General features: G+C 34.4%; 1 long non-coding RNA gene across 1 annotated transcript; it reads right to left on the bottom strand.

The window, feature by feature from the left end:
• On the bottom strand, positions 1–27,544 carry LOC116540471. The gene is made up of 3 exons (XR_004264457.1): positions 27,340–27,544; positions 361–406; positions 1–99 (listed from the first exon to the last, which is right to left on the bottom strand). It is a non-coding gene; the product is annotated as an uncharacterized LOC116540471 (long non-coding RNA).
• Between the last annotated feature and the right edge of the window lie 150 nt (positions 27,545–27,694).

The raw sequence follows: 27,694 nt of genomic DNA, 5'->3' as shown, positions 1-27,694 counted from the left end.
TTAGTTTGCTGGATACAACAGGGATTAGAGAGTCAGTCCTTCTTCCAAGAGACTTATAGTAAAATAGGAACAGTGGAGGCTATCTTCCACTTTATTTCTCTGTAACAGTAAAGAAAATTTCAAAAATAAATTTCTAAAAATAGAGAATTTATATTATCATACAAATTATTTAATATCTAGAGATAAATCTAATACCTATGTCATTTTACCAAAAACTACATGTTATTGAGATAAAAAATATTTAAGTAATAGGATAGATATGTAACATGTTCACAGCTTAAACACAGTATTTTTAAGGTAAATTCTTCCTACATTTATCTATAGATTCATTACACTCTTAATCAAAATCTCTTCATTTACATTAATTGTTAGCCAACTCACTCTTGGATCTATACTCCAGAAACACCTGTGTACAGATAATAAGGGAAGGCGTGTGGAGATGCTTATCACAGCAGTATTTGTGGTAGAATTTGACAGCAATGTAGGTGCTCATTACAAAAATAAAAAGTGAAAACAGATGGATAAATTATTTAGAACAAAGTACATAATTTTAAGATAATAAATTAGTAATATATTCAACGACATGGATAAATCTTAAAATGTTAGCGAGATAAGTAAAACAACCAAAATGAATGCTATAGAATAAACTCATAGCACAATACATTTTTTCTGCATTTAAAGAATATACATACAGACGCCACATATTTCTCAAAATTACAAACATTTAAAAGATATATGTGAGTAAATGCCTGTTTTAACAATAGAAATAGAGATTTTCTCAGATATGTAGATGGAAATGAATTGAAATAGAGAACAGCTTCGCAAACATTAAGGATAACCATGTACCATGAATAAAAGAGTATCTTCTATTCATGGCACATTAAGTTCTCTTCAACTCTGTTCATCAGAAAATATATACATAAATATAATATAAATTATTGAAAAACAGAAGGAGTCATCAGTTAGGTCTACTCTTCTCGTAAAACTGACAAACATTAAAGAAAAAAGATGTTTTCTGAATTTGGCATTATAGAGTTATGTAATGATCTCAACAAGAACATTTTCATTAAAGTGGGAAGGATACCACAACTCAAGTTGTAGGTGCCCTCTAGCCCCCCAAATTCACATCTGTCCCATGTGCAGAATACATTCACACCATCCCAACATCCCCAATATCTCAACTCATTACAGCATCAGCTCCAAGTCCAAAATTTCATCTAAATATCATCAGTTTTAGAAGTTTCATAACTTGTATTTTAAAGCCATCTAAATCAGGTATAGGTGAGACTTGGGGTATAACCAACCCTGGAGCAAAGTCATTCTTCATTTGCGAATCTGTGAAACCAAAACACACGTTACCTTCTTCAAAAATGCGGGCTGGGCACAGTGGCTCATGCCTGTAATCCCAGCACTTTGGGAGCCTAAGGCAGGTGAATCACGAGGTCAAGAGATCAAGGCCATCCTGGCCAACATAGTGACTCGAGACCATCCTGGCCAACAGAGCGAAACCCCGTCTCTGCTAAAATACAAAAATTAGCTGGACATGGTGGCGTGTGCCTGTAGTCCCAGCTTCTCAGGAGGCTGAGGCAGGAGAATTGCTTGAACCCGGGAGGCGGAGGTTGCAGTGAGCCAGGATCGCACCACTGCACTCCAGCCTGGCGCCTGGAGCCTGGGAACAGAGCAAGACTGTCTAAAAAAAAAAAAAAAAAAAATTCCATGGTGGAACAAACATTGAATAGGCATTCCAATTCCAAAAGGAAAACATTGGAAGGGAAAAGAGGTTACTGAGAAAGTTTGAAATCCAGCAAGGAATGCTCCAAGGTTTCAAGGCATGAGAATAATTCCTCTGTGGCTCAAGGCTCCACCCTCTTGGCTCACAGCAACTCTGTCTTCTGCATCTGTCCCTTCTTGCCTCTTCCTCAGCCCCAGTGACTTCTGCTCCATCCCTGTCAGACGTGGCCTCTGCACTGGCAACATCAGACCCACAAGCCTAGATGGCTTATGTTCACAGCAGTTCTGCCATTGGAATCATTCATTCACTATTTTTTTTTTTTTTTTTTGAAGGACAGCTTATGTTTGTAGCTAAGGAGCTCTGTTAGTTCACTCCTGCTTGTACAGTCCCAGAAATCTGACAGCCTTCCTTTACTTCATCCCGACTCTGTCTCCTTCAGCTCAAATGCACAGTGCTTCTCCTGATGCAACATTCTTACAAACCTTATGGATCTCCTTTATATTTCACAGAGATACATGCCACTTAACAAGAGGGTCCTTCACAGATCGTTTCTGAATCACCTATCCTATTCCAGGAGTCTACTGAGACGACTGAGTGAATACAGGAATCACATATCCATTCTCTTCAGCAAATGTTTTCTAGCTACACCTTTGGCCCTCTCTATAGAGCACACTTTTCAACAGTCAATAACTTAACTTTGGCCTCTTTTACCATCTGGACAGATCAAGAATGTCCCAGATCATGCGGCGCTGGTTCCGCTTCTTAACATTTCTCCCTCAATTTCCTCCTTTCATCTTACATTTTGCTAGAGGCAGTAAAGAGAAACTAGGCTTCATTTTTATTGTCAATACTGCTTGAGAGCTACTTGGCAAAATATTCAGTTCTGTTGCTTACAGCTTCTGCATTCCACTCGGCAGCAGAGAGCAACTGATCTGCTTTCTTCCGCTTAATAGCAAGGATCACCTTACCTCTAATTTCCAAATATGGTTTTCTTATTTCTTTCTAAGACCTCTCTCCAGCAATGTCTTTAAATTCTACATTACTACCTACACCCTAGTCAAGGTGATCTAGGCTTTTTCTATCATATGCCTCGAAATTCTTCCAGCCTCTACCCATTAGCCAATTCCAAAGCACTTCCATACTTTCCGATATTTGTTACGGAAGCATGCAACTTTCTGGTACCGAAATCTGTGTTACTTTCCCAGGGTCGTCATAAGAAATTACTACATACTTCATGGTCTAAAATAACATATATTTAATTTCTCACAATTCTGGAGACCAGAAGCCTGAAATCAAGGTGTTGACAGAGCCATGCTTCCTCTGAATACTATAGGGGACTTTCCTTCCTTGCCTTTTCCAGCTCCTGGTGGCTCTAGGAGTTCCTTGGCTTGGGGCTGCACAACTTCAATCTTTGCTTTCTTCTTTGCATACCCTTCTCTCCTGTGTCCCTCATGTTCTTTGGACAAGTCATTAAACTTAGGCCTCACTCTAATCCATGATTATCTCATCTCAAATTTTTTTTATCTCCAAAGTTGCTTTTTCCAAAAATTGTGACATTCACAGAAGCCGAGACATAAACTCTATGTTTGTTTGCTTATAAGCAGAGAGGCCATCTTTTAAACGACTACACATGTTTTTCAATTAAACATTTTAATTTGGAAGTCACATTGAGGGCAAAGACTATGTTTCCTTTTCAACTTTGTGTTGCTGTGTATTTTGCAGCATCTCTGCAGTCAATGAATACTTAATAATAATTGTAAGAATCAAAAGTATATTTTGAAACAATAATTAAGACTTTTAGAAGTTTGCTAAATAAGTTAAGCTAATTTTTAAAAATAAGCCATTGTGTAATAGTATTTAAACTATGAGTATCAGTAGGACTTTTGTATCAGTAGAATACCATGGTTTCATAGTATTTAAACTATGAGTCCAGATTCTGCTTACAAGATAGGTAATTGTCCCATTTAGCAAAATTCTAATTGTATGAGAAAGAAATGGCCCTGTGTATTAGGTTAAATATGTGAATATAATATTAAAACTTTGGCTCTAACTATTGCTAATCACAGATAGATATTGCTTTATAAGCCTACATTGAAATTAGCTCAGTTTACCACCATGGTCAATTATATAGCCAAATACATTCTTGATGGGACTTGGGTAATGGGCCATCATTCTTTCAAGAAAAAATTGTTTCCTATTCCTGTGATTTGATAATAAGCAATAAACATGTAATATATCAATTTACAAAGTCAATTACATAATCAAGAGGAGTGCCAACAGCACTAACCAAAACACTCTGTACTGTATTTACTTTCATATTCTCCGCCTTCCCTAAGGCACCAGGCCTGGCATTTTTCCTACTTTCTCAATTTTCTTTGCATAATTTTCCACTTGGTGGACTGCCATCGTCAACAGTTAACACTCTTCAACTTCTGCAGCTTGGTAAGAGCAGTTGAAGAGATGAGAACTGTGTTTAATTAAATCCTGGTTGTCAAATGTAAATGCAAAAGTGCTTAGTTATTCAACATTGCTGGTGATGAAAGTCAGAAAAAAAGGCTCCAGGAAAAGTTTGGTATATCATGATCTTTCAGATACAATCCTGGAAAGTATCAATTTTCTCTTTACTTCCTTTAAATGAAGGAAAAAAATAGATTTTTAAAGGAAAGCAGATGAACACATACATAACCCGCAAAATACCTCGCTGAATAATTCTAGCTGCTGAAAAAGATACATATAGAAATAGATTATGTCGTCTTATAATTATGTGTAGGCTGTTTCATGAAAACATCTACAGACTTTGCGATTCATGTATATTTAAGGGGCATCTTTAAGTAAAAGTAAAAGAAGAAAGGAAGATAGAATTTGGGGACGAGAAACAATTCTACTTCAAAGTTTGATTTTATGTTTCTTTCAAAGCTTTAGTTTATAGGGCATCATTTAAATATTATAGATTTAAAAGTGCTGGGATTAATTAGTTCAATAAATTTAATGTAATTTTAGTCACTATACTAACTCCTAAAGTATTTTTGAGTAAATATGAGTCAAACCTCTCTCTAAAAGAATACCTACCAAGTTATTTTTTAAAAGCATGGATATATTAGGCATCTACCATAGACTTACAGACCTATTCCTTAAATATGCATGTAAATATAAATGACATAAAGTTCTTCTGGTAAATGTTCACATTTTTACACTGCATTGTATGTGAACTCTTTGTTTCTTTGATTAGTTTTTATTACAATATTGATGATAACATTTGGATAAGGTGGCATGTTCAGTTTTAACATAGAATAGCTAAACAGAAATAGATTAAATTTTATACAGATGTGGTTATCCCCAGATGTGAATATAGGAAAAACTTAGTTTTGTCTCTGGGTATTTATTTGCCATATAAATCTACTAGCACATTCTTATCTGTTATGTAAATAAGATGTGGAATTCCAAGAGTGTATCAGTGTTCTGCAGCAGATGGTACACTGAGATTTACCACACCATTACATTTAATGGGTTTGAATTCATTTGGATTTCTTGATGTTCTCTCTGTCCTTCTCATAGCAGCAATGTTGCCAATGTTCCTGATTATATATGATTTGAGAGAGTGCTTAAAGAAGAAAAACTCCTTTATCTTAGAAATATGAGTATTTTATGTCAAAGTTTAAAGTGTATATGTATTGCATTTCAGAGGATTTATATGCCCTGTGAGGAAAGGATAGTTAATGAATATTCAACAAAATACTAGCAGTCATTACACTCAAAGATATTTTATAAAATGGGAATACTTAATTAACTATTGTAGTGCTAGTAGGGAGTGTTCATTTGAAAAACAAAAGGAAATGTTCAGCCTAGTTCATCATGGATGAAGTTTTTAAAAAACTTTAATGTAAGAATACAAAGACTCAAAAAGGTACACATCTTAGTCATAATAAGGCAAGATATTCATGACTATTTCAGTTAATAAAAATTTATATAGTATTTAATTTTTAGCTCACTAATTACTCAAGAATAATGAATAATATCCCTAAATGAGTTGGATCTATGAAGGGTCAGACCTTAGCGATAATTGAAAATGACAACATGAGCCATATAAGTATATTTGTTTCTGAACTTGCACTATTTAGAAGTAGAGTGAGTGCTGGTGTAGTATTAATCAGTAAGTTACACAAATTACTGTGGCTAAACATAAACTGGAACAAGAAATCCAAACAAGAATAAGAAATCCAAAGTGGTGAATATAACCTATATTTTAATATCAGTTTATCTCAAAGGGTAGCCAACAAAACACCAGCATCAAAATTACTTCTAAAATGTTGTTAAAAATAGAGATGCATGGGACTTATCCCAGTTTCACTAAATCCAAAATCTATGGGGCTAAAACCTAGATATCAAAACATTAAAAAAAAAAAACAACTCTGCAACTATTTTTATTACGCACATCCTGATATTTATATATGTGGCAGGCCAAAATTCAAGTTCAATATCTAAAGCAGACTTCCTGAGTTTAAATTGGGCTTCTTTACTTACTAGTCCTGTGACCCTGGGCTCATTACTTATCCTCTCAATATCTGAGTTCTATCAACTCTAAATGAGACTAACATACCTGCATCACAGAATAATTATGAAGATTGAGTTAATATTTATAAAGAAATTCATACCTAAGACATGTAAACACTGATAAGAGTAAATAAAATGCCTCCTTAACATAGGAAATGAAAGATCTCTACAATGAAAACTATAAAGCATTGAGAAAATAAACTGTAGATGACACAAATGGTAAAACATCGTATGCCTATTAATTGAAATTATTAATATCATTAAAATAAATTGCCCAAAGCATTTTATAGATTCTATTCACTTTCTATCAAATTACCATCATTTTTCACAGAATTAGAGAAAAATAATCGAAAAATTCATATGAAACCAACAAAGAATCGGAATAGCCAAAGCAATCCTAAGCAAAAAGAACAAAGCTGGAGAAATCATATTACTTGACTTGAAGTTATACTACAAGGTTATAGTAACCCAAAGAGTATGATACTGGTAGAAAAACAGACACATAGAGCAATAGAAAAGAGTAAAAACCCAGAAATAAAGCCACATGCCTACAACAAACAGAGTCAACAAAAATTCAACAAAGTCAACAGCAATAAAATAAAGTGGGAAAAGGACATCCTATTTAATAAATGGTGCTAAAAAAATTGGATAGAAATATGCAGAAGAATGAGACTAGACCCCTGTCTCTCACCGTAAGACTCAAGATGGATTAAAGACATAAATGTAAAAATAAAGCCATAAAAATCCTAGGAAAAAAGTAGGAAAAAGTTTTCTGAACATTGGCCAAAGTAAAGAATTCATGGCTAAGACCTCAAAAGTAAATGCGACAAAAACAAAAATATATTAATAGGTCTTAATTTAACTGAAAACATTGGCACACAGAAAAAGAAATACTCAACAGAGTAACCAGAAAATCTACAGAATGGGAGAACGTATTTGCAGATTACGTAACTGACAAAGGATTAATATCCAGAATCTGCAAGGAATTCAAACAGAGCAAGAAAAAAAATCAACCCCAATAAAAGTGGGCAAAGGAGAGACATTTCTCAAAAGAAGGCATATAAAAGGCCAACAAATATATGAATAAATCCTCAATATCGCTAAGCATCAGAGAAATGCACATTGAAACCACAATGAAATACCATCTTATATCAGTCAAAATGGCCATTATTAAAAAGTCAAAACCCAACAGATGTTGGCGAAAATGTGGAGAAAATGGAATACTTTTATGCTGTTGGTGGGCATCTAAGTTGTACAACCTTTATGGAAAACAGTATGGAGCTTTCTCAAAAAACTAAACATAGACCTACATTTGATCCAGCAATCCCACTACAATGAATCTACCCAAGGAAAAGAAATCACCATATTAAAAAGACACCCACACTTGTATGTTTATTGCAGCACTATTCATAAAAGCAAAGTTATAGAATCAACCTGTTTCCATCAATAAATGATTGGAGAAAGTAAACATGGTAATACACACCTTAAAATACTATTCATCCAAAAAAAGTATGAAATAATGTCTTTTAAAAATATATATATATATATACGCTTTTTATTGTGCTTTACATTCTGGGGTACATGTGCAGATCATGCAGAATTGTTGCATAGGTACATAAATGGCAATGTGGTTTGCTGCCTCCATCCCCCTGTCATCTATATCTGGCATTTCTCCCCATGTTATCCCTCCCCAACCTCCCTTACCCCTGCTGTCCCTCTCCTAGTCCCCCCCAACTGACCCCAGTGTGTGATGCTCCCCTCCCTGTGTCCATGTGTTCTCATTGTTCTACACCCACCTACCAGTGAGAACATGCCATGTTTGATTTTCTGTTCTTACATCAGTTTGCTGAGAATGATGGTTTCCAGATTTATCCATGTCCCTACAAAGGACACAAACTCATCGTTTTTTATGGCTGCATAGTATTCCATGGTGTATAATTGCCACATTTTCCTGGTCTAGTCTATCATCGATGGACATTTGGGTTGGTTCCAGGTATTTGCTATTATAAACAGTCCTGCTATGAACATATGTGTGCATGTGTCTTTATAATAGAATGGCTTTTAATCCTTTGGATATATACCCAGTTAATGGGATTGCTAGGTCAAATGGAATTTCTATTTCTAAGACCTTGAGGAATCACCACACTGTCTTCCACAATGGTTAAACTAGTTTACACTCCCACCAACAGCGTAAAAGTGTTCCTATTTCTCCACATCCTCTCCAACATCTGTTGTCTCCAGATTTTTTAATGATCACCATTCTAACTGGCATGAGATGCTATCTCAATGTGATTTTGATCTGCATTTCTCTAATGACCAGTGATGATGACCATTTTTTCACATTTGTTGGCCTCATATATGTCCTCTTTTGAAAAGTGTCTGTTCATGTCCTTCACCCTGTTTTGAATGGGTTTGTTTGTTTTTATCTTGTAAATCTGTTTTAGTTCTTTGTAGGTTCCAGATATTAGCCCTTTGTCAGATGGGTAGGCTGCAAAAATGTTTTCCCATTCTGTTGGTTGCTGGTTGACTCTAGTGATTTTGCCTTTTGCTGTGCAGAAGCTCTGGAGTTTAATTAGGTACCATTTGTCTACTTTGGCTTTTGTTGCCAATGCTTTTGGTGTTTTAGTCATGAAGTCCTTGCCTATGCTATGTCCTGAATGGTTTTGCCTAGGTTTTCTCCCAGGGTTTTTATAGTGTTAGGTTGTACGTTTAAGTCTTTAATCCATCTGGAGTTAATTTTAGTGTAAGGTGTCAGGAAGGGGTCCAGTTTCTGCTTTCTGCACATGGCTAGCCAGTTATCCCAACACCATTTATTAAACAGAATTCCTTTCTCTATTGCTTGTTTTTGTCAAGTTTGTCAGAGATCAGATGGTTGTAGATGTGTAGCATTGCCTCTGAGGCCTCTGTTCTGTTCCATTGGTCTATATCTGCTTTGGTACCAGTACCAAGGTGTTTTGATTACTGTAGCCATGTAGTATAGTTTGAAGTCAGGTAGCATCATGCCTCCAGCTTTGTTCTTTTTGCTTAGGATTGACTTGGCTATGTGGTTTCTCTTTTGGTTCCATATGAAGTTTAAGGTGTTTTTTTCCAGTTCTGTGAAGAGGTTCATAGGTAGCTTGATGGGGATACTGTTGAATCTGTAAATTACTTTGGGCAGTATGGCCATTTTCACAATATTGATTCTTCCTAACCACGAGAGCATGGAATGTTTTTCCATCTGTTTGTGTCCTCTCTTATTTTGTTGAGCAGTGGTTTGTAGTTCTCCTTAAAGAGGTCCTTTACATCCTTTGTTAGGTGTATTCCTAGGTATTTTATTCTCTTTGTAGTAATTGTGAATGGGAGTTTGCTCTTGATTTGGTTCTTTTAGTCTGTAACTGGTGTATAGGAATGCTTGTGATTTCTGCACATTGGTTTTGTATCCTGAGACTCTGCTGAAGTTGCTTATCAGTTTAAAGAGATTTTGGGCTGAGACGATGGGGTCTTCTAAATATACAATCATGTTATCTGTAAATACAGACAATTTGACTTCCCCCTTTCCTGATTGAATACGCTTTATTTCTTTTCCTTGCCTGATTGCTCTGACTAGAACTTCTAATACTATATGGAATAGGAGTTGTGAGAGACAGCATCCATGTCTAGTGCCAGATTTCAAAGGGAATGCTTTCAGTTTTTGCCCATTCAGTATGATATTGGTTATGGGTTTGTCGTAAATAGCTTTTATTATTTTGAGATACATTCCATATATACCTAGTTTATTGAGAGTTTTTAGCATAAAGTGCTATTGAATTTTGTTGAAGGCCTTCTCTGCATCTATTGAGATGATCATGTGGTTTTTGTCTTTGGTTCTGTTTATGTGGCGGATTACATTTATAGACTTGCTTATGTTGAAACCAGCCTTGCATCTCCAGAATGAAGCCTATTTGATTGTGATGGATAAGCTTTTTATGTGCTGTTGCAATCAGTTTGCCAGTATTTTATTAAAGATTTTTGCATCTATGTTCATCAAGGATATTAGCCTGAAGTTTTCTTTTTTTGTTGAGTCTCTGTGGGGTTTTGGTATCAAGGTGATGTTGGTCTCATTAAATAATGTGGGAAGAATTCCCTCTTTTTGGATTGTTTGGAATAATTTCAGAAGGAGTGGTACCAGCTTCTCATTATATGTCTGGTAGAATTTAGCTGTGAACCCATCTGGACCTGGTCTGTTTTGGTTGATAGGCTGTTAATTGCTGCCTCAACTTTAGTCCTTGTTAGTGGTCTCTTCAGGGTTTCAATTTCTTTCTGATTTAGATTTGGGAGAGTGCAAGTGTCCAGGAATTTAACCACTTTCTCCAGATTTTCTGATTTATGTGCATAGAGTTGTTTCTAGTAATCTCTGTTGGTAGTTTGTATTTCTGTGGAATCAGTAGTAATATCCCCTTTATCGTTTTTTATTGCATCTCTTTGATTCTTCTCTCTTTTCTTTTTTATTAATCTGGCTAGCAGTCTGTCTATTTTGTTGATCTTTAAAAAAAAAAACAGCTCTGGCCGCGCGCGGTGGCTCAAGCCTGTAATCCCAGCACTTTGGGTGGCCGAGGCGGGTGGATCATGACGTCAAGCGATCGAGACTATCCTGGTCAACATGGTGAAACCCCGTCTCTACTAAAAATACAAAACATTAGCTGGGCATGGTGGCGCATGCCTGTAATCCCAGCTACTCGGGAGGCTGAGGCAGGAGAATTGCCTGAACCCAGGAGGCGGAGGTTGCGGTGAGCCGAGATTGCGCCATTGCACTCCAGCCTGGGTAACAAGAGTGAAACTCAGTCTCAAAACAAACAAACGAACAAAAAACAAAACAAAACAAAAAAAACCCAGCTCCCGGATTTATTGATTTTTTGAAGTGTTTTTTGTGTCTCTATCTCCTTCAGTTCTGCTCTGATGTTAGTTGTTGCTTGTCTTCTGCTAGCTTTTGAGTTTTTAAAAACTTGCTCCTCTAGCTCTTTCAATTTTGATGATAGGATGTCAATTTTAGATCTTTCCTTGCTTCTCATGTGGGCATTTATTCCTATAAATTTTCCTCCAGACACTGCTTTAAATGTGTGCCAGAGATTCTGGTACATTGTGTGTTCGTTCTCACTGTTTTCGAAGAACATCTTTATTTCTGCCTTTGTTTCACTGTTTATCCAGTCAACATTCAAGAGGCCAGTGCAGTTTCCATGAAGTTGTGTGGTTCTGAGTTAGTTTCTTAATCCTGTGTTCAAATTTGGTTGCATTGAAATAACGTCTTTTGCGGCACCATCTAGCTATGGAACTGGAGCAATATCCTAAGTGAAATAACTCAGAAACTGAAAATAATAATACCGCGTATTCTCACATATAAGCGAGATACAGACAGTGGGTGCACATTATCATAATGATGACAAGAACAGACAGTGAGGATTCTAAAAGGAAGAAGAATGGAAATAGGATGAGGGTTGAAAAATTACATATTGAGTATAATTTTTACTATTTGGGTGATGGCTACACTAGAAGCCCAAATCTCACTATATCCATGTAACAACCTAGACATCCACCCTCAAATCTATAATTTAAAAAAATTAAAAATAAAAAAATACAAATGTCTATTGGAGCTGTAAGATCATAGTTAACCATATCATATTTTGTGTTAAACAAACAAACAAACAAAAGCGCCTTAGAAATTATACAAACCCTGAATGTAACATAAACTATTTTTCCCAATTTGAAAATAATAGAAACCAAAGTGCATTCTAGATTGTTTTAGATTTCTTTATTATAATTTTATAAAAAATATTTTAGAAATATTATTCAACTCAGCTTCCAGTCATACTCTGAATAAACATCCTTTCAAACTTTTTCAGTCATGAAATATATCAACTCTGGTGACATATACAGTCTCATGAATGGTTAACATGATTTTCACAGAAATAGATGATATTTAACTCTCTTGGTGCTATATGTGCCATGTTACTTTCAGCAAATCATTTCAGTAATATAGCATGACAGTCACCTTACAGCAACACTGCAGACATAGTATTCCAGGCACTTTATTTTCAGTTCATTTGTGGGAATATTGGACTCATTTGGCAGTAGTACTGAAGTCACATCCATTTATAAGCACTGCAGCGGCATCCACACAACATCTTATAATTGCACTACAAATAGCCTGCCATTGTCATGTGTTTCTCAATTTTCAGTTCTTAGAAGACTTTTCAATTATAATCTGTAAACTTGTTAAATTTACAGTTATTTGTCAACATTTACAATAAAAAAAGATGAGTGCTAAAGATGGGAGAACATTATTATATTTTATTTGACTAATAGTTGGCTTTTTACCTTATGACAATTAATTCCAAAGAGTAAACCCCAATTTTAATACATCATGATGTCATCATTTTACCCATTCTAATGTCAAAATCTTGAATTTTACATATGTATCATCAGAATCACTTGATAAGTTCTTCTATATTGAAGGCAATATTTCTGGGAAGTCCATAATTGTACTTGCAGCATTATTCACACAAGCTTCCAGTAAGTCTAATTACTTCTTCAAATTGGCTGAAAAGCATTTAGACAGTAGGGCTTTCCGTTGGCCCAGAAGTCATTTGATCTCTTTATGACTTCCCTAAGCTAGCAGCAGCCATTTCATATTGGCTCTGACTGTGAAACAGGCAATGGTGCATCTGTTTTTTGGTTTATTTTTTAATGGGAAAAACACTTTCTAAGAAGGCAAACTTCATGTCCTTACTTATGCAAGAGTTATGTGTAACCCTTTTAAGATATGTAAATGGATGTACCTCTGGAAAAAAATCAGGTTCATCTGAATCTAATTCTGAAAGTAGAAGAATGTACCCAGGTCAATTTTATTAATTTTTTATTTTAGTATATATGTGTATAAACATATATGTATTTTAGTATATATGTGTATTTTAGTATATAAAATACTACCATGTTGGTTCAGACTGACAATAGTATTTTAAATATAAAATTTAACAATAATTTGGAAAGTGTTCAAATCTTACATCTTAAGTAGTAATAAATAAAACTGAAATCCATTCTTTGTGACATGATCTTCGCCTTCTTGGAGCTTACAAAATATAGCCACCCAATTTTTTAAAATTAGCATATTAATACTTTAATGTAAATATAAATGCAAATACTTTTGCATTGCAGTTACTTGGCAAAGCCTTCAAAACATAATTTGCTATATACTTTAATCTCAGGCAAACTTAAGAGTAACATACTCTTATAAAATCTGAGTCATTTACAAAAAATGTTTAAATACATTTTTAAATGTATTAAATCTTTTCCCAATCTCACCATTTTAGAAAATGTTAATTTATAATAAAATTTGTTATAAATAAAGAAGGATTTATTATCAACTGTAAAATCTATTGTAATTGAGATCTGATGTATTTTGAGGTGGTATTTTGGTGGTATTTTATAAATTCAAGTATTTTGAGGTGGTCACTGAACCAACTAGCAATAATAAATCAATTTAAATACTACATATAATCTTTTTTCCTTATCTATAAGATTCATTGTTAGTATTTAAAAAATTAGAAAATACAGAAAATGTTAGATCATTTATTTCAACATTACATGGAATTTGGAATCAATGTTGGATTTATGTCATAACATTTGAAGTACCAGTAGATACTTAACTATTTATGACCCAGCTACTATATGCATAAGTATGTGTGTATATACAATAATACACAAAAGTGTTTAATTTCAAAGTCTGAAGTTTTAAATGTTTTAAAGTTTTGAAGAGACCTCAAAATGTCTTATATAATGACAATAATAACTCAGTGAAAATCAACATAAAATGTGTTAAGAAATTCATGCTTTTCTCTCTGATATATACAACTTAGAAATGAAAATATTTAATATCTGATAGAAGCGTCATGCACATAACCTTCTATATTCCTGACCACCACCTTTGACTTCTGTATATTCTCTATACTTCACATCTAATCAACTTCCAAATCACGCAAATATCATCTGATTTATTTAACAAATAGTTATTAACAACCACAATATTCCAGGTACTCTGTAGATGCTAAAGCTACAACAATAAAAACCCAAAAGTTATGACTTCTGCCTTCATGGGACATATAGAGGGCACAGGCATCAAAGCAGAAAAATACATAAATCCAATTACAACCTGTGTTATATGCTACTAAGAAAGTTATAATAATCTGTAGTGAGGGGAACTTAACTAAGTTGTTCATAAAGAAATAAAATCGTTGTTCATAAAGAAACATCTGAGGAATGATTCATTTATTCAATCAGGAGCAGGAAGGTGACTCACTCCAGGGCCCAAATCCCTGAGGACAAGAGAGGGAAAAGTCAATGTTGTTTAGCACAGAGAGTGATGAGGAGAATAGTATGTGATGAGGAAGAAATTAAGCAATAAGAACCTTATAAAGTAGGAGATTTTTAAAGAGCACTTTAGCTGCTGTGTGCAGAATAAATTAGTGGGAGACAAAAGCATACACAATAAGAACAATGAAGACACCACTGCTATAGTCCAGACCGAAGGTGACAATGACTTGGAGTAAGATAGCGAGGGCAGTGGAAATGGAGAAGAGGGTAAAACTGAGAGATACTTAAAAGTAAGGATCAAAATTACTTGGTAGAGTTGAATGTAGGAAATGAGGAAAAAAGAGATAGGAAGGATGACTTCTAGATTTCTGGCATGCATAATTAGATGGGTAGTGCTACCATTCATTAAGATACAGCAATATAGAGTAGGACTCAGAAAAGGAAGGAGAAAATCTATTCCAGTTATGAGTAAACTGACTTTAAAGTTCTTTCGGGACATATAAATAGAAATGTCAAAGAAATAAGTATAGAGACATAAAGATTATAAATAAAATATGGGCTTAATTTTTAACACCAATAATTCAAAGACAGTAGGTGAAATCATGAATTTGAGTGGTAATCACTATGAGTACCTTAATAGATGGAAGAAAAGTGTTTCTCAAAGTCATTTGTTGTGAGTATTGGGAAAAAAATACTGCACCTCAGTGGTTAAGGAATTGAAGAACTAATGTTTAACTGTCTTAAACTGTCCTTCCTATGTTTTAAGGATGACTCAGAGGTTCTCACAGTCTCCTCGAGATTGGGTTTACAATATGAAGTTGGAGCTTTCCAAGGGCACTGAGGAGTGGACATCTGGTTGGGGTCTAGATGAAAGTTGGGGTGAAGCATTAGAAAGGGCTTTTTCACCTATGCATGCTGAGAGAAAGTCGGGTAACCTGAAGATGCAGACCAGGCTCTGACCAAACCTGCAGGGTCCAGATCACATGCTACACAGAAGCCAAAATTAGCAACCAGGTGAGCACTGATTTGGCAGTCCAATTGGACAATACTAGTAAGGAGAAGGCTAAAGCAGAGAAAAGACTGCAGTGATTAACAGCAACACCAGTGAAAATTCTTTTTTTCAGTAGTACAAAGTCCCTCTTATACATCAGATACCATCTTGGATAAGAAAAGAAGGAAAGTGAAATGAGAAAATTGAAGAATTTAACATTTTGCCTAAGTGATCCTTTTTATTATTGCATTAAACTAAGACTACTTGATTTCCTTTTTTTAATTTTTTACTTTTTGTGAGTACATAGTAGTTGTATTTTTTCCCTATCCTGAGGTTCAAGAGACTCAAGAGGAAGGTCAAGTAACTTAAACACATAATAAATAAGTTAATTTTTAAAATACATCTGAGGATAAGTCAAATAAATTTAAGCCTTCATATAAAGTTCTTAAAACCTATATCTAATTTGCTTATAAAAAGCTTGAACCATTTTTATTCCTTTTGATACCACTGCTCATTTCATCATGATACTTCATTTTTGGTATTTTTGTTATGAAATTTTATTAAGCTCAGTTTGAGCATTGAAACCGTAGAACAGTATCACAAATTATATGGTATCATGTATTCCACAAGATGTGATATTGTTAGATAAGAAGTGCAGTACATAAACACATTTATTTAATGTGTTATTTTCATTTATTTAAGCATTTTAATCTGGATTAAAATGGACAAATTTAAGAAAAAGTTCAAAACTAGGATGTAAAAAGGTTGACCTATTGATGAAAACATCGTTAATGTTTTTAATGTTTATTAGTTTGAGATAAAAATATGAGTTTTAGATTTGTAACATCAGTAATTTGTAAAAATTCTTGTGTGTGTATCTATATATCACTTATCTACATATAAAACTTAAACTATAGATAAAAGAAATAAACTTTATATAATTTTACAGTATGCAATTTTTCTTCTGAGCATTATAGGCTTGATTTAGTCCATTTCATACACTATGATTTCAAAATAATATTCAAATATATTTATTAATTAACTACCCTACATTATTAAACAGCTATATTTGTGAACACAAAGGTTTGGGATAAAAACCAAATATAGTCATTTTAAATAAAGTAGTCCAAAGCATCACCATATTTTATGTTGTAATTAGGTGCTACTGTGGATTTGAATTTTTTTTAAAGCTCAAAAATAAAGTATTTTTGAAGCTAATTAACTTCAGTAGTTTCCTAGAGACAAGATGTCTTATTCCTTTTGTTCAGCAGGTGTGTGCATGTCTTAGGCAAGAATAAGACAATTTAGCCGAGGTTGTATTTGATTAGATTGATTAAATATGCATTTTGCTCTGTAAAGGGAAGTTTTATGTATATTAGTTGGATACCTATTTCTAAAATCTTTGAGCTTTTCTTTATTTCATGCTGTCTGTTCATGTCTGCCATGGGTTTGAAAAAGGAAACAGGCTGTTTTCCTGAAAATGTGAATATATTTCCAAAACGTGTTCTCTACCTCATCTATGATATTTTGCACCAATAGAGTCTGCATTGCCCATTTTACTGTGAATAGAAAAAAAATTTCTATGTTCACCTTTTGACTGAAAAATACCGATGTGAAGACTATATATTTGCATTTGTTTTTAAATTAGGAAAAGAGTAAATTCTTTTGAAGTAATAATTGCAGGTAACACTTAGAGCTAAGCTTTGTTTTAAGAGCTTCAAATACAGTAATTCATTTAATAGTCACAGAAACCCTACCAGACAGTTATTATTAACTACATTTTATAGCTAAGGAAATGTAGACACAAAGAGGATGAGTTGCTTGGTCAAAGTATATAAGTATAAAAGAGTCAAACTGAGATTTTTAACTCATGCATTTAACCACTAATTCATGTAGTCTCAGTTTGTGTTCTATTACATTTAAGTGCCTCCAGACACTCAGAAACCTCCCTCTATATTTTTACCTATGCCAACTCAGCTGCCAGTACTCATCATTTGCACCTCCTCGATATTTCTCTCATTTGTAGCTATGCTGTATTTCCTGTTCTAATTTGCACTGTCATCTCAGTTTGCCTTTTTTTTTTTTATAACATCTTCATTGTCCTCCAGTTCCAATCCCATTTGTACACATACATCAGAATAACCATTTTAGCATTCCTTAATAATAGACATACTTAAACTAGGAATCAAAGAAAACTTCCTCAGCCTGGTAAATGACATCTATAAAAACAATAACTAGTATCATAATTAATGGTGAAAGACATGACTGTGATGTTCTCCATTGCCACTTTTGTTCAATGCTTTACTAAAAATTTAGGCAGGACAATTAGGGAAGAAAATGAAATAAAAACTTTACATAAAATCCTGAGAAAAGCACTAAAAAACTATTAACTAATAAATTGGTTCAGAAAGGTTTCAAGATACAAGATCAATACACAAAAATTGCTTTTCTATATACTTTCAACAAATAATCTAAACATGAAATTCAGACAATAATTCCATTGGCAATACTATCAAAAATATAAAATACATAGGAAAATTTTAACAAAAGAAATAAACCTATCATCTGGAAACAACACATATTGTGAATATGAAAAATAATGAATTTTTACATTAAATTGGCAAATAATATGGTATGTTAATTATATCTCCATAAAGTAGACAGATAGATAAATAGATAACTTTTTAAAAGTACTCCCTTCTCAAAATCCTTCAAGTGCTCTCTCTCTGCCCTACAAATTAGAGACAAAATGCCTGTGCATAAATTAAAAGCTCTTGTGATCTGGCCATTTCTCATTCCATTAATGATAAGTTACAACTAATTATGCCTACTGCCCATATTGTCCATGTATGTTCTCTTCTTCCTGCCTTCTCTACTCAAGAAGTGCCTATCTCTCCACATTTTCATGTAAATATTTTCTAACTTTTAGTCCTCATCCCCTATGCCAGCTCCTCTCTGAAATAAATGATTCTTTTCTGCTGTATCCAATCTCTTTCTCCTCTGAACCTTCATAAGATTATACCTCTGTACCTCTCTCACATCACTCTTTCTATTTTCTCTCATATCACTCTCTATTTTCTAGCATGGTTGAATCAACTTTATAAAAATTCCTTGAGGGTGGGGTTTCTATCTAATTTCTTTATTTTTTTCACCTCCCACAAAACTAATAAAATAGCCTTTATGCAATTGGTACTCAATAAACACTTTGAATGTGTTAATTATTTATTCAAGAAAGAGAACATGAATAAAAGAAAATAGTAAGCAAATAATCCAACGAATGAATGAATCTTACTTTTTCTCTAAGCTTTTTAACAAAGCATGGTGGATATATTCTGGGTTCTTAGTTGCAAATAACAGCATCTGGTCAGATTAATTTAGATTAAAATTTTTTTAAGTATATAATCTCACAGAATCTCTGAAAGGGCTGGAGAGCCCTAATTCTCTTTATCAGGAACAAAGCCCAAGCATACTGCAGATGCTGATGTAGGGAAAATGCCACTGGTCCCTACCAGCTGATCAGCACTAATGAGACGCAAGACAGATCACAAAACTCTGTTAATGTCACCCTTGAACTGAACACAAGCTTTAGCTAGATTCTACAGGATTAATATGTGTACCTTCCTAGCACCCACTTTGAATACCCCTCCTTTCAGAATCTATTGCTTGTGGAAAGTCAAATATGTTTAGCAAGGCATGAAACAACTGCAGTCATTCATCAGTGGTCACAGTCACATTTAAGCATAACATTAAAGATGTCATAGACCTTATATTTATTATTCTGAATAAACATTACTCTCATGAAGATGAACTGGAGGTTGAAGGCCTATAATTACCCACCAGCTAGGTACACTGTCATTAGCCATAATGAAAATGTCTCTGAGTTTCCATGTACGTGAACATTGCTCACCTTACAAGGTAATACTCCTTAGAAATGAGAATTCAACTTTCATGTGTTTGTAGGCTCCGGCATTCACTCAACCAGACCAAGAGCATGCCAAATTATTCTTGAGTTTCAATACTGACTTCACAAACTGATGGACTGAAAGAGGTAACAACTGAAGTTAAAGATGACTGCAGTGAACATTAAGCAATATCTCTTTTCACTCATAAAATGAGGAGAAAAGTAGTGTGACAAGGATAACCCTCGGCAGAAGGAACCAAAATATTTGTTTTAATATTATAAGTCTTAGAAAAATTCCTGATTTAGGTTTCTTTTTATGAGCATCTGATGTAATTTTATAGTTATTTACTGCAGTAAAACAAGTTAGATGGATATGCTAGTCTTTTACTTAAAAGTATAAAAACTGGAAAACTCCAAGAACCTGAAATATCAAAGCCTGAGCATGGTGGAACTGGCACTGTGGGCAAATCATTTAATTACTATTAAGCCTCAGTTTTCTCAAGTCTAAAATACAAAAACGTTGAAATACATCATATGATTGCTGTAGATACTAATTAAATGAGATACATTTAAAGGATCTGAGAGACCGCTTGGCCTATAGTAGGCAGTAGATAATTGGTAGCTATAACTACTTACTAAAGCATAACATGATTTACATATCAAATATATTTGTAATTTTCTTTATTTTGTTCTGTGTAATACCTTCCTATGAATAATTTATATATATAGCACAGACATTATTTTAAGCATTGAACAGGTGGGAAAACTCAGACAAAATGAAGTTAAGTGATTTTACAAGAAGAGCAGGAATGACAGAGCTGCAATTATTCTATGTTACAATTATACTCTTTCTATTAATTAGGGGGGTGGCATACACAAAGGACAAAAAGAGTCAAATTATAATTGACATACAAGAGAAATTAACAAGATAAGAGAGGAAAAGCTCATTTTTAATCCACAAATCTTTAACACACCATTTTTCTTTATAAAAATCATAGACTTCATGAGTATTAAAAGGTATTCATTTTTAGCTACCTGTGATATCCCTTGTCCCCTACATCCACTCTTAATTTTTTTTGCAAAGAATTTTTGGCTAATGGTAAAGCCACACAGAGAAATACTTTATATTCCAGCTTTGCTTGAAGTCAGGTATAACTATGTAATAAAGTTCTGGCCAAAGGACTATATCAGGAGAGCTCTGTGCAAACTCTGGGCTATTCCTTTTAAAGAAGGGAACCGGCATTCCATTTTCCTTATAATTTATCTGGCTGGCTAGAATGTGGCCATGACTGCAGGAGCTGGAATAGCTTTCTTGGACCATAAGATGGAAGTTGTCTGCTGAGGATAGCAGAGCAATTAATAGGGAGAACCGAAGTCTCTGAAAACTTTGATGATTAGAGCCACCACCTCAGCTTACAATTGTGTATAAAAGAAAAATAAACTTCTATCTCATTTAAAAATATAATTATATGTTAATGAAGGTCAACTCATTTATTCTATTGTTGCTACTATCCCTACTCCTACTGTAATGGCACCCTTTACTACAGAATCAAAGGAACCTATCAGACAGGTTATCAGGAAACCAGCAGATCAGCATCTGGCCACCCCATTGCATATTTGTCAACTCAGGCAACAAACTCTCAAGTGCTAGGATTTTCAATAAATCTCAAAAATTGCAATTTAATACAATTTCTTCTGAACCATGCATAGGTTTTGATTTTTTCTTTACTGCTCCACTGAGTAGCAGAAGAAAAAATAATATATCAATAATCATAATATAATGCTATATCTATATTGCTTATTATAATTTAACTTTTAAGTAAAGAATATAAATATTCATAAAATTATTAATTTTTAAAATGTGGTTTAAGAACTATCTGTATTTTATGATGCAGTTTTTGCTTGAAAATATACATTTGTATATTTGTACATAGTTGTATGAATGTGTCTATGTCTATTCAGTGAAAGTTTACACAGCAACTTTTCAGTTGTGGCCTTCGGGAGAGCAATTAAAGATAATACGTAAAGAAGTTTGGCTTTTTAAATTTATACTCGTGTATTAATTGAACTTTTCAATGAGCATTTATAGTTTTTGTTATCTATTTTCATAAAATTTACTTTAACAATTGTATATGATTCCATCAAAAACAGCCATAAACTATTCAAAATGTAAGGACATAAATACAACAAAATGCATTTTAATTATTTCAATATGTTTTATCTTTTATCTAGTTAACATAAACTATATGAAAAAAATAAACAACAAACAACAACAACATAAAAATCCTCTATACAGATCATCAAAGCAATAGTGAGTACCCAGCAGGAACTTCTCCATATTCAAGAGACTAAGAGTAAAAGCATGGCCAGGCTGCCGTGGTGGCTCAGGCCTGTAATCCCAGCACTTTGGGAGGCCAAGGCAGGTGGATCACGAGTTCAGGAGATAGGGACCAGCCTGGCCAACATGGTGAAACCTCATCTCTACTAAAAATACAAAAATTAGCTGGGCATGGTGGTGCTTGCCTGTAGTCCTAGCTACTGGGGAGGCTGAGACAGGAGAATCACTTGAATCTGGGAGGTGGAGTGCAGAGAGGTCACACCACTGCACTCCAGCCTGGTGAAAGAGTGAGACTCCATTCTAAAAAAAAGACAAGACAAGAAAAGAAAAAAAGGAGTAAAAACAGAAACAGGGTAGGTAATCGCCAAGGTCTACTGACAAATACAAAGTCAGAGTCTATACAGGAACTGTCTTCCTCATTGTAAACAGTTCAAAATAGGGTGGGTGTGCCAAAAAAAAAAAAAAAAGACAATGAAGATGAAGGAAAAGGAGAAAGGAGGAGGAGGAGGAAAGAGAAGGAAAAAAGGAAGAAGAAGGAGAAGAGAAAAAGAAGAAAAAGGCAGAGAAAGGGGAGGAGAAATATATTAGGACTGAAGAAAAAAATCAGATTTGTATTAATCTCAATTAAAATTATTTGTGAATTAAAAGATAAATCTAGAGTTTTTGTTGGCCAATGCCTCTATTAAATATTTCATCAACCAATAGCAAACTTCTATAAAATGTGAAACTTTACTAACATAATAATATAATAAAGTAGAACTTCAGTATATTCAGTAACTAATTTTTTTAAAGAAAATCTTCAAAGTACCAAAGCAATCTACTATGTTTTGCTTGTTCTCCAGTTATCTTTCAGTGTTTTGCTGGAATTAATCAAATCATGAATAAAATTAGTAAAACCTCAAATACAAAAGATATGTAATAAACAAAGAGCTAAAGAGCTAGTCTATAAATACCGTAGTTTGTATGTTCATTGAAGGCAGTAAATATGACTCATCTTCTCATTAAATTGACCATAGACTATTGTGAAAAAAATAATACTTGATGTGTTATTCATAAAATAAATACATTTATATATTTTGAAAGTGAATAAAGAGCAACTTTTTTGTTTTAGTCAGTATAGATTGAAAAGAAAATACAATTTGACTAGTGATATTTATAATCAAAACCTTAATGTCTAGATATTGTCTTTTTGAACAAGTCTCTGGGAAGTGAATGCCTATACTGTAACAGAATAGGGTAAGTTTCTGCTTTGATACATTAACTTTTTTCCATTTAAATTTCAGTTCTGTTAAGTCATGCAGGGAACAAAGATAAAGTTGAGATTTAATTTAGGAATAGAGGCGAGAGTAAAAAGCAAGGACAGAAAAACAACAGAGAAAACTCTAGAGAAACTTAAACATAAGAAGGCTAAATTACAACTGAATGATAAAAATCATTAACCTCCAATGCAACTTGACCCAGGTAAAATCTATTGTTTCAAATTGCAACTATAAATCTAGAACACACATGAAGCAATGGTTAATTAAAAGAAAAAAAAAACCACCCTGATAAATGAACAGTTTCTACCATACAACAAAATTACTTTCTAAATAGGTAGCTGAGCTGTAGAAGAAAAACAGAGGTTTAATTCTAAATAAAGGACAATTAAATGAAAATTACGATGCAAGTCTAGTTACAAAATTCTGTCTTACTTTATGTCTTTATGCATATTTCAGTTGAGTAATACAATTGAGTTTTAAATAACATGGTTTTTAAATTTTGTTTCTTAGAAGAAAAGGAAAAGGAGAAAAACGAGGAGGAACAAAAAGAAATAATGAAGAAATAGTTATTACTCAGTTAATTTTCTATTAGCTTTACCTGAAAAGAGAACTGCTTTGTTGTGACCAATTACAAGGTAACAATATTTGGCAGCAATTATCTTGTATGACAGTCCTAATATTCCTGGATAGACTAGCCAATCTTTATGCCATTTTAGTGCTCAGTTTTTGATAAAGATGTTCATAAATGTGTATGTATTTGCATGTCTTATACAGATGAGAAACAGAATACTTGATTAATTTATTAGGAGCATGTTCAGAAGGTTTGTACAATGAATAGATGTTTTATACAAAAGAAAATACAACGAAGGGCAGAAATATTACCAAATAAGCAATAATAAAATGGATAAAGCAATTAGATAATAAAATCCTAGTTCGAAATATAGTCTAAGTTCTGAAGTTGTTTCTTTCATTTTTTAATACATGTTAGTCTTTTATTGAAGACTATGTTCTTAATCATCTAAAATTATCACAGGATTTGATAGTTCTTATATATCATCATTCTTTATTATGTTCTTCATAGTATTCTCAAAAGTGTAAATAATTTAGGGACATCAAGAAATGTCCACCTCATGATGACTCCCAGCAGATCCACATATACTCATTCATCCCCCATCTACATTTTTATTACTTGTATATTGAGCACCTACTGTTATTCAGGCACTATTTATTAATTGTTCTAAGCACAAAATGGTGAACAAGATAAAGATCATCTTTGATTCTATGTATTTTCTATAGTCTCAGGTAACAGACAATGAACTTCCATATTAATGAACAAAATGGATTCAGATTCTTAAGTATATGTGGGAATAACCCAGGCGCCGTGCTAGAAACAAGCTGCTGAAAGGAGTGGAAGGTTATTTTCAAACCGTTTCAACAAGAAGTTTAGGAAACTCCTCTTCGAGAAGTCACTTTCCAGCCTTGACCTTTAAAGGATGAGAAGAAACTGGAAGTGCAAAGAATCAAAAAAAAAAGAAAGAAAGAAAAGAATGAGATAAAAGATCCTGAAGGGATCTTTGATTCAATATGTGTTTTTAGGGTGCAATGAATCAGGGGTGAAGGATGGAGGTGAGTTTGGAAGATGGAGGAGGTAGGGAGGTCAGACCCTCCAAATTGTTGTAGAAAATTTGTATTTTAATCTAAGTGAAAAGGAAACATTTTTGAAGAATTTCAAGCAATTTTTTGACATAGTCCAATTTAGGTCTACAGAAAAGTACGTATTGTAATGAGAAAAATATTTGTGGAACAGTTAGCCAACATATTATTTGCCCTAATTAAACACTAGTTTTTAGAAACCTGAGATTGCACTATCAAGAACCTAGTCTAACGGACTCAAATTGTAGATATTTAACATTAACCAAAGTGCAGAGAAGGTACAAAAAAAAATAATAATTGAAGGGGAGTTTTGGGTAGACAGAGAGAAAAGGTAATGACAATTTTTTATGGTCCAGTGAGGTCCGGGAAGAAAGACACCAAGGTGAAGAAAAAAACAAAGAGTAAAACAGGAAGCCTAGATTTCACTTGCTCTTCTGAAATCCCAGAGTCAGAGGTGTGGAGTTAATTGAAGGGAAAGGTTTCTGCCCACTTCAGTTTTGATCTTTGAAAAGATAGCTTCACTATGTGGTGTTTGTGGCAACGTAGATCAGCCATGGCACAGAAAATATAAAATGAAGATATGGCATTGTTAAGCAGAGAGAGAATGCTGAGGAAAGGTTCAGAGCTGCCCTTGTGTAAGGGGACAAGAATGGGACCCCAAAGTGCCCACATGTCTCCTGGAAGAGATGGAAGAGAGCTGAGCCCAGAGCTGGGGGGCATTCCTGGGACTACCCTGAGAAGAGACAAGGTGGTCACAGTGCCGAAGCCACAGAATAAATAGCCTAGTTGGGCAGCTAATGGGGGGTGGTTTGGAAAATTAAAAAAAGAGCACAACCAACCACTGAAGTATCCATTAGAACAAGTCCAAATTATATGTTGTAGCTCAGAACACAGCATAAAAATCTCAGGAATGAACCAGATATCCAGCTGGGTGCGGTGGCTCACACTTGCAATCCCAGCACTTTGGGATGCCAAAGTGGGCGGATCAACTGAGGTCAGGAGTTTAAGACCAGCCTGGCCAACGTGGTGAAACCCCATCTCTACTGAAAATGCAAAACATCACCAGCTATAGTGGCGGATGCAAAAATCAGCTGGGTATAGTGGCGGACACCTACAATCCCAGCTACTCGGGAGACTGAGGCAGGGGAATCACTTTAACCCAGGAGGTGGAGGTTGCAGTGAGCCCATATCGTGCCACTGCACTCCAGCCTGGGCAACAGAGTGCGACTTTGTCTCCATAAATAAATTAAAGTAAATTAAAATTAAAATTAAAATAAATACATAAATAAACAAACCAGACATCCTACAGCGAAGATCTGGAAGGAGCCAGGGGCCCAAAGGACACTCCAGCAGTCCCGCATCTCTTCTCCACTTCTGCAAGGGCAAGTGGTCCCCTTGTGTCCCATACCCACATTCTCATTTGCCATTTTGGGACTTATAAGTGGCAATCTATTAAACAAATTCCCTTCTTGAAAAAAAAAAAATAAACCAGAGTGTAAGATACTATTAATTAGCCAGTTAAAATCTCCACCATGAATTTCTTCTCTGTTTGTCAGGGTCAGGGCTTGCGGGGAAGATTAGATTTGTGCAAGACAACCAAGAACCTTCAATTACTTGTACATCAGAGTTGTTTTAAGTGTAAATTTGTAGCACTAGCACAGCACTTAGTCTTAATTTAATTCCATCTATTTCAGTTCATTGACTGTTCATATGCAATTAGTACACATTTAAAAATACATGTTTAAGATATGGGTACTGCTATTAATGAAGTGATCTGAAATGAAAAGTATTCTGAACCAGAGTAAGAAATCATATGTTCTGTGGCTGATGCTGTCACTGCTGCCAACTGGCCCTGTAACCTAAAGCAAGTCATTTAATTTCTCTGGGCATTAATTTTCTCCGGAAAATGAGGAGACTGGACTAAATCATTGCTAAGGTCAATTTTGATTTCTGATGTCTGTCATGTGAGTGCTAACATAAGGCCTGCTGAGATGATGGTGGTTAGATTTGCATTAATCAAGAAACAATGATAATAAGTGTAGAATCATTTAGTGAGTCCAGGGCATTTGCCTGGCACAAAGTAAATCATTTTATGTAGGTTATTTCTAATAATCTCAACAAACCCACAAGGAAATAGAAGTTCAGAGAGGCTGTAATTTGCTCCATGTTACACAGCTGGTAAGAGGTATAGTCAGGCTTCTAATTCATGTTTTCTCCGAAGTTTCTAAATTATTTACAATAGTACTTATTGTAGTTTTTACATTATCCATCTTTTTACATTGTTTGATTTGAAGATACCAGCTTCCAGGCATTATTAAAATCCTATATGTCCTTCAAGCTCTTATGCTCTATGAAGTTATTTTTATAGCATTGAGGCAAAGCAAATTATGTCCTGAAACTCATGAAGAACTCACTTAGATCATCATTCAGCACTTTTTTTTAAAGCTAACACATTTTTCTAATCTCATCTAACTATCTCCTGTGTACTCCCAACAAAACTGTAAATGCTCTAAAGGAATGCCAAGAAATGCTTTGGAGGGATATGGCATCAACAGGGCTGAAACTCGAGTAAAGAGAGAGTAAGGTGCCTACAGTTAAAACTTCAGGAGATCTCACTCTGCAAGGATCACACCACTGTGTAAGGATCACCTCAGCCCATTCCTGGCCCTGTACAGCCCATAGCAACTGGTGGAAAGCTACTTCCCTGGGTTGATCTGAAGTTCAGCAACTTTAGTTCTCAGCTGTGATGTCTACTGGTTTGGCTGCCAGTGAGATCCTACATAGTGCCTGGAAAATCAACCTGGTGAAAATAAAACTGAAGTTCAGAAGGCAGAGTAGAGGCTAGCCAGAGTGGAAATGCCTTCCTTGGTAGTATATTTTTATAGTATAATGGGTTACCAAAGAGCTGAAACAAGAAATGAGAAGATATATTTTTATTCAGTCATTC

Source organism: Sapajus apella, unplaced genomic scaffold (genome assembly GCF_009761245.1).
Source record: "Sapajus apella isolate SASKATOON/1434 unplaced genomic scaffold, GSC_monkey_1.0 scaffold4, whole genome shotgun sequence".
Classification (NCBI taxonomy): Eukaryota; Metazoa; Chordata; class Mammalia; order Primates; family Cebidae; genus Sapajus; species Sapajus apella.
This window is presented reverse-complemented; position numbering and strand designations above follow the sequence as displayed.